This window comes from Cygnus olor, chromosome Z, assembly GCF_009769625.2.
Source record: "Cygnus olor isolate bCygOlo1 chromosome Z, bCygOlo1.pri.v2, whole genome shotgun sequence".
Classification (NCBI taxonomy): domain Eukaryota; kingdom Metazoa; phylum Chordata; class Aves; order Anseriformes; family Anatidae; genus Cygnus; species Cygnus olor.
Window position 1 is genome coordinate 74,930,574 of NC_049198.1, and position 9,252 is coordinate 74,939,825.

The following is a 9,252-nucleotide window of genomic DNA, read 5'->3' on the forward strand; positions in this document are numbered from 1 at the left end:
GCTGGACATCTAATTTTTTTATTATTATTTTTTTCAATCTACTTGGCTGAAAACTTTTGATTGCCAGTATTTTCTAAGAAAGATGTTGTGATTACTTTTTTTAAATGTTTCTAAAAGCAAATTAGTATTATTCCAAAACAAATCTTACAGGAAAAAAAAAAAAAAAGAGTAGATAGAAAAATGTTTTGCTTTTAAAATGAAAACATTTCTCATTGTATTCTTGTGTGTGTGTGTGTGTGTGTGATTACATGGTTAGAGAGAAACTCATTCTCTGTTATGTGTCATATGTTCTATGCCCAGCTCCAAGCAATGAAATGGTTAAATATTGGCAGGTATACTGCAGGTTGCTCTCAGATAAGTCTTCTGTAGTTATTAGCTCATTCTGGAGTATTTCTGCTCCATCAGGCTTCTTTTCGGCTATACTCTTCTGTCTGTTTCATCTGCTGTGCACATGTCCCTGCAAAGCTGAGAAAAGTGAGGATCGAAGGCACCCCAAAATTGATCCAGGAAGAAATTAAATGTCAAGTTTAGTATTTGACTTTTGAAAGGCTTTGACATGCATGACACTGCACTCCTAAAAATATATTTTAGTCACATTTGTGTCATTCTGTCTGTAACAGTGAGGTTTTTAAACCCTTATGTTGGTCCAGTTTATCCCCAGACTGCTTTAGATTTTTTAATACCCAGAGCAACCATACGTATTAACCCGTAAAGATAAATTTCAAATGGGTGCAATTTTTTTTCCTTCCAAGTCAAGAGATCATACTAAGAATAGTCCATTAAAATTGCAATTACAGAATTCATTCTGTGTCTTTTGAGTAATATTTGCAATGCATAAAATGCTGAAAAATCCAAATGCCATGTATGTCAATCTCTGTGTGTGTAATCACTCAACTATTTTAAAGCATACATTTGCATTTAAGCTATTATGACGATAACTCTAGTAACACTGGCAGATAGGTCTAGGACAAAGGTGATTTGCCCCACAGTGGCCTATTCTAGCAAAGCTTTTCTCATATTTCAATGAATAAAACTCAAGCCTAAAAATAGATCTGCCATGACAGAGTGAGTGTGTGTTATCACATAGTTAATAGCTCTAAATTTGTCCCAAATGGGGGAGCGGGCCTGCAGACAATCAGTGTGTCTGATCAGTTATGGTTTTGAGTGCTGGCTGCATGACCAGAGGGCTTGTGCAGAGGTTAAACTAAAACTGCGCTTACGAGGCGCTTGAAAGATGCTTGGAAAATTATAGGGGATAAAATTTCAGAAAAGCATCATGATAAGTGGCAGCACATTTACATAAATTACTCCAATATTCTGGGGTAATAACATATTCACATAAATATGTGGTCCTATATATATAAACAACTGTCTGTCTTAGAGCTTGAACATCAGAATATTTTCTGATATTTTGTTTTTGCCACATAAAATTCCCCCTTTGAAACAAATGACGTAGGCTAAGAAAAGAAAGTAAAATTTAGCCCTTGCCTACTCCATAAAATAACCTGTATTACTCCTACATTAATGTGATATTGACTTAAATTTTTCAAGAATTACCACAGGAAGGAGTCTACTCTAAGTTCCTAAAGTCAAATATTGTTGACGTTTACCAGGGAAAGGGACAGGGGAATGAATATTTATTATAGGGCTTTTCACAAGCAGCTATGGGAGTTGCCAAATGGTGGACATCTGCTTCAACACTGTAGCTGTAGCATTTAGACGTTGGCCCCAGATTTTTGTGTTGGTAAGTCATTTGTATTTCTTCTGGGAAGGGGCACCATCTTCCCACGTTAGTAGGGACAGAATTAGTTCTTTCTCATTCCATTGCATAATGGCAGAAGCATTAGGGGTTGCCCTGGAGTGAATGTAACCGTGAGACAGCAGTGAGAATGGGCTAGGGAGGGCAAGGCCTGTTGATCTCTCACTGTTTCCTCCTCAGCCATGGAAAAGCTCCCATGAGATCAAGACTGAAGTAGTCTTGCTTTCTTTCCCAGCCAGCTCTTCTGCTCGCCACCTGACCTGGTGAGCTGGCCTCTGGAGTTGGACGTTTCTATATATATGTATCCAGACAGACTGGCTAATCCAGATACCGTGTGGCTGCACAGTCTGGCTTTTAATTTGTTTAGGATTTCAGCTGAAGAAAAAAAGATTTTAATACTTGTCAGTGGTTTGTTTTGGGTTGTTTAGCCCTGCAGAGTTTTAGAAGCGTCCTCTCTGTAGGCAGAAAGTAAAATGTTATCATTGGAAGGACGCTCATGGATCGTGCAAGAAGAGACACCACTGATGGGAGCATTGGTTTGTTAATGCCATATTGGAGCAGAGAGGAAACGGGAAGAAAATAATCCTCTTTAGGATATTTTTTGACAAATATTCTGTCATTATACAGGGAACTGTATCCTGCACTTGCAGGGGCTTAGACTTGACACTGCAGGAGTGCCATTTTTAACAACTTGACATTTTGTTCGATCTGTGTTTTCTTAACAAGTTTACCACTGTGTCAGGGGGGAGAATGCAGGAAGCAATGAGGCTGAAGGAAACACCAAAGATTGCCAGAAGGTTTCGTGATACTCTTTTATGATAAAACAGTCCCTTTATTTCTGACATTGTTTTTGTATCGTCATGTCTATTACTTTAAAATTTGGCAGGGATGCTGTAGCACAACCATGCAGGCCAGAGTCCTGTGCAAAACAGATGTCCACATAAGTGACATCCACTCTACACAGGTGTTTCTGGTCATAGCCAACAATTCGGTCAAGTGGGAACTTGTGGGAATGGTATAGCTGTAAAAGGCTGCAGTTTAAGAACATGCCAGCGACTGATACTGAGGTTTTCAGCAGGGCTGTATCTTGCATGGAAAGAGAGACACTCAAATACAGTACAGCAGATTCGTGGAGTAAATCCGAGCAGGCAAGGCTGACCACCCACCTTGAATTTCTTTCAACTCCTACCCATCCAGCTGTGCACAAATTCTTCTTTTCAAATATTTTCTTCCAGAGATTTGCTTGGGTGATCGACATTTCTATGCAAGGCTCATTTATATAATTTATATCTAATCTTTCTTTCTTTCTTTCTTTCTTTCTTTCTTTCTTTCTCTATTTCTCTTTTTCTTTCGTTCTTTCTTTTTCTTTCTTTCTTTGTTTCTCTCCTTCTTTTTCTCTTTCTTTCTTTCTTTCTTTCTTTCTTTCTTTCTTTCTTTCTTTCTTTCTTTCTTTCTTTCTTTCTTTATTTCTTTTTCCCTGCTGATGAGATTTTAAAAATATTACCTTCTCTTTTGACTGTCAGAGGAAGAAGAAAACATAAATTTTGATTAAATTTAGAAGGTAAAAAAAAATAAGCCTATGGAAATGTGCATTACGTCCTTAAATGTTTCTAAAGTTAACAAAAGTTTTAGAAATATATCTCCAGCTGGGGAACACTTTTAAGTGAGCTAAATAAAACCCTTTATTTATTTAGACTAAACAGTAATCAAGAACTGGATTTTGTTAGACCTCATCATACATACTGTCTATGTTAATGGGAGGTAGAAGGATGAAAATAATCAAAAATTTAATTATTTCAGCACCTTTCTTTGTTGTCTTTTACTTAGGTGTGTATAATAGTAGCCATGTTTCTTTAACACCTTAGACCAGCTCCTTGGCAGTATTTCCCACCTTTCTTTGCTGGGGGAAATGGGGTATGCCTGAAGCAGTACTGCACTTTGACCGTGCTTAGGTAGGTTAATGATATTACAAGATGGCACAAGTTAGAGGAATTGCATTTACTTAAGACTGACACTTGGAATTTTCCTTCAGCAGGAAATGTCTGTGTTTCAAAATCTTATTTCCTTTGAAATGAGATGAAAAGAAGAACAATATAATCCCTACTCCATTAAACAAAATGGTCCAAAAGATGTTATCAGAATGCTTTATATCTGTAAAATTGAAGCATTCTGTAGCAATTTAAATGTAACATTTTTAGAGAGAAAAAAAAAAAACATTCTACACACCTAGTTTTAGAAATTTTAAAGTCTTTTTTTTTTTTTTAAATGAGGGCCATCTTGTTAGATTGCTCCTTCACTTCTTCACTATGCTATTAAAAGAAAATATTCATTGAGACTGACACATTCCTGTGGCATTGGTTGAGTTTTTTTCACTGGGAGAGTTTCAGAAAGCTGTAGTCATAAACCTGCTTGAGTCAGTCTAGACTGCCAAGCTGGTCCTCAGCAGAGCTGAGGTTCAGGGGAGTCAATGTGTGGCATAAAGCTCTGTAAGTCTTTCCTCATGCTAGGTCCTCTCCCAAGCCCAGACGTGAGCCTTCACTGACCTTTCATACAGTGTAAACTCATTTCGAACTCTTACTTTGAGGACTCTGAAATATTTTACAGAAGAGTTGGAGACACCTGTTGGCTGAGTTAAAGCCTGCTGAGTGTATGCTCACTTTTGGTAGGTCACTTTTGCTAACCTGTCAGGTGTGTCCCATGAATGTGCATGTATTTTGAGGTACAACATAAAAGCCATGACTTTTGGTTCTTCAGAAAGTCTTAGTCAAACACAATGTGCATGTTTACTAAAGTGTTCTGTAGATTGTCTGTTTGGATCAGCATTTCAAAGCAGCTTTGATCCACAACATAAGGCTGGACTGAGCGAAATTCTGTGACTCATTTTGTGTGGGAGGCTAGACTAGATTCTATGAATATACAAAAATGAGTAAGATACAGATTCATGTGCCTTCAGTCCTTACTGCTATCGGTGTGCTTTCCATAGAAAATTTTAAAAATCTGGTCCTGCTTTGTATTGCCTTTCTCAGAGTAATGCTTTTTAAAGGTCTAATCAATAACTGGTATGAAGGGACATCTGTTTGAGACATCTGACTTGAGTTGTCATTTAGCAACCTGCCTGAGCTGATGGTCCATTCTTCCAAGAAGTGCTGACTGCTAGGGATTACAATTTTGTCTGTCCCCTGGTCCTCGAGCACGCAATCTTTTGAAGGTGACATTCAAGGCCATTGCTTGTAGGGAGCAAGTTTATCATAGTGCAAGTGATGGGGTTCTTCTACAGGAGATGGTGGTAGTGGTAGCACACTGACCAACTGCAGCAGTTTACGCTCACTAAATGTCACATTTACAGAAATATGATAAAATATGGACAATATTTTATTGTTATTTTAGTCATACTCTGAACTAAATCCACAATGATAAAATTCTGTTGAAACCAAAATCAAAATTGTCTGGTTATCAAGTGCAGGACCAGATATGACTACTGCAAACTATTATTTATTTACTTATTTATTACATCTTAGCCTTGTGGTTATGGATTCTTGATAGTGATTACAACGTAGTTTGTGATAGCGTCCCACTATCTAATGATACTCACACTTAAAAGGCAAACAGTCTGAAATGGTTTTGGTCTTTCAAAAATCTTTATTCTTTTTATCTCTATTGTAATCAAAATACAGGGCCTGATTCAAAGTCCACAGAATATTTCTTTAATCTTTTAGTGTATTTTGTGGCCTTATCAGACATCTAGTTCTACAGAAGACTAAACTCTGTTACTTCTCACACACGTCTTGGCAAGTTGTTATAAAACAGTAAGTGGGAAAAATGCAGGAATCCACAGGTGAAATTGTGCTATCTTCAGCATGTCAGATCAGATATAAATTGTCATATTATGAATGAGAATTCAGAAAAACATGCTTAATCCATAAGTCTTCTGATTTATATTTTTTTTCACTTTTTTGAAAGTTTGGAAAACGTTAGAAGCTGTTTTTCATTTAATTCTTTATTCATTCTTATTCAGCTGTTTATCTGAGGAGTTTTTAGAGAGAAAATTCTTTCTACTGCCTGTCCCCCAACAATGATCTTGAAAAGCCTTTTAGTGATCTTTGTAGAATATTAAAAATCTTTTCAAGAAAGACTAGTATCAAACTTTATAAATTTTTTGAATATGTGGAAGGTAGCATTGGGTAACACTGGGGCATCTCTTTTTCGTTGTCCCATGAGAAACAATTTGGGCTTAGAACCAACTGTCATTAGAAGGGTCGAAATGGAAATTAATGCCACCTCAATCCATCGCTCTGTGGTTTTGAGTAGTAGCAGGCAAATCCTCTTGTGGCTGAAAAAGCACCTGGAGCTGGGGGATTTCCATTTCTTACACATAGTTGACTGTTACTGAGGTAGATGCCTGCACCATGCAGGTAATTTTAAATGTCTACATGTATTAAATGGATTAAGAAGCACTCTAGGCTGCATATGCACTCATCCGCCTATCTATTTCATCTTTATTTCACTGCATACTTCAATTTTCTCAGTAAAATGTCTTACTGACAATTCTCCTTTAGGACTTGTTTGGATTGGCAATCTAGACTGACTACCCTTGTTTTTACTGCTTTTTAGCTACTTGTTTTTACTTTCTTCTTCTGGGAGCGATAGTAAGAAAGCACCTCTTTGAATAAGTGCTCCTTTTGGCTTGTTTGTCATGGTAATGTGTGAACTATTGATAGGAATATTTAGGAGCTAAATTCTTTTCTCTTAAAGTCCTCGTCTTGTCTCTTATTAGCAGGCTCAGATGTATGTGTCTTTCCCTGCAGATGAAATGGACATGAACATAAATATGGGAAACATCTGTCAGCTACATGTAGCCAGTTCAAAACTATTGCAAGTGTTTGTGTGTCTGCCCTGAGGATCTAATAAACCATTTAAGAGTTTTCTGTCCTGTATTCATATTTTGTGTTAGGACTTAGGTTTTCATCCTAGTGTCTTGTTTATTCTTGGAGCACAAGGTTACATGTTATATGACCTGCATTGTTTAATTATTGGTTTTCTCTAGGGTTTAAGAGAATTTACCGTATCTGTTAATGCTGAACATTAGGAACTTGATTGCTAACACTGATTAATCAAAGCTCTAGAAAGGAGAAGAAATTTTAATAAAAAATAATTCAGTTGAATTCTTTTCTGTTTTCTTAAAAGCTGGTTATTTTGTTCTTGAAAAAAAAAAAAAGAAAGAAAGAAAAAAAGGCAGAACAAAAATACTTAGTATTTGATGAAAGTTTATTATTGGAATATCATACCATAGCTAAGGTTCTTTTATGTGGATCTCTGTGGCATGTGAGATCTTGAAAAAGCTAACAAAGTAAAAGTAATGTCTGATAGAGATCTTTGTGTATGTAAGAATTTGTATATATCTTCTGGGTGAACTTGGAACAGATGTTGTTCATTAAATTTATTACCTACCATAAATGATTTAGCATGAGCTAGTAATTTGAGTGGCTCCCAGGTGTGCACTGCTACAAAAATAATACACTGGTCAGAACTTGTTAGTCATGGTACCCTCCTACAAATTACAACCTATCCTGTCCCATCCAGGTTTTAAAAAAATTTATGTATGGCTCTATGCAAAAGGATGCTACATGCTTTGTGCACACAATCCTAACAGCTGTATACAAAGTCATAATCAATGCTTATGCCAGGCTAGCCTATATACCAGGTTATTTATACACATTCCTTCTTAAACTTATTTATACATATTCCTTCTTAAACTGTGTACACAGTACAAGCCATCTTTCTTGTCTGTGCACATCTTCATATGTAGCTCTCTGGTTCTGTACGTTTAGTGAAGTTGCATTACAGTGAATTTACTAAGAATCAGAAATTCTCAAAGCTCCCTAGCGGGTTTAATTTGCTATTCCCTTTTTCATTTATTGAGTTCTTGTGTATTTGTTGCATTCACCATTTTGAAAAGAAAGTGTACAATTCTGTTCTGATGAGAGCTTCTACTTTTTATGAAAATATGATTCCTTGTTATAATGACTAGTATTGCTCTTTGCTGAAATTTGTGGGTTCTGAATGTGACTTTATTAGTTACAGGAAGACATGCATCTCCACATCATCTTGGACAAATAGCAAAAATCTTGCTTTTCTGCGTGAATAAAATTTGAAAGGTAGATCTGGGAAGACTCAAATAAATGGCTGCAGAAGCTGTATTTTCCTGTGGCAGCAGGCAGTGTGTGTAAATATTTCAAACCCACTGGAGGAAGGAACAGGGAGAAATTCTCTCATTACAAGCATTGCACAAAACAACTCCCTACAAGTACATGCTGGGGAGAGAGGTGTTTAATTCTGTGGTCATCTAACAGAGTTTTCATAGCACAAAGTAAACACCAGGCTTCAGTGGTGCAATAGCGAGTAGCTGGGCAGAAGACAGGTACAAGACAACCTTTTTTCTTTGCTCTGGGAGCCCTGAACTTAGTGCTGTACAAACTGAATCTTTTAGTGGAAATGAAGACTCAGTAATACTTCATAAGTTTAGCAGTAAACAAGGGGTGAGATATTAGAACATTAATTCTCCATAGAGCTGCAATGACCTTTTCAAGACCCAAGCTGCAGTCAATTTGCACGCACAAAATACTCAAGACAAGAATCACAAGCCTTTCACAGTGCTGTGCTGTGCACCAGTTTAATATGATTTAATACATTCCTATCCAGAATGATCACCTGATTACTCTGTCTCTGAAGGCTCAATAGTTCTAGAGGTTAAATGATGTTCATACGTAAGAGAGTTACTTTAGACTAATTAAATACTTTACTTTTCAGTTTCTCATTGTAAGTAGATTTAATGAGGAAGATTTACTTCTAAATTTTGCTCTGTCATTCACTTGGTATGCCAGAACACCTGAAAGTATTCTCTGAGAAGCATCCATCACTGATAAGGCTGTAAGACTGTAAGAGTCCAGTATGTTCTTCTCTGCTGATAGATGTAAATAGAGGTCTATTGGTTATGCCAGTTTATACCAACAAAAAATAATTTCACTTTGGACAAAATGGTTTTAAAGGTAGAACCAGCAAGATATGTTCATGGAATAAGATTTTAACACAAAGTTTCCAGCTTCAAGCCAGCCAGCCAGCCAAGTGTTTTATCAATCAGAGCCTGATATATTTATATTTTTCTGAGTCTGGTGTATGTATGTACTTAATGAGGATAGTGTCTATCGTCTAGAACAGAGGGTTTGATGTAATGTTTGTTCTGAGAAGGTGCATTTTTAAAGTGTCTGTGGACTTTGTGATCATAAATCTTAGAGGAATTCATAAGGGCTTCTGCAGCTAAAACATTGTCTACTTAGAACATCGTTCCTCTTCTTTATCTGGTTTACTAGCTAGAGAAAAAAATGAGAGGTCTGCAGTCTGTGGGAATGTGTGAATAATTTAAAGTGAGTAATAAGCAGAAAAAAATGGCTGGGCTTTATTCATAATACTGTCTGACTGGTGACTGATTTTTGAAT

The 9,252-nt window shown here is 36.7% G+C and overlaps 1 protein-coding gene across 4 annotated transcripts in view; it reads left to right on the forward strand.

Annotated features, from left to right (window-relative positions):
- Window positions 1–9,252, forward strand: part of VCAN (versican) — a 113,040-nt gene that overhangs the window by 65,614 nt on the left and 38,174 nt on the right. The window lies entirely within an intron of this gene.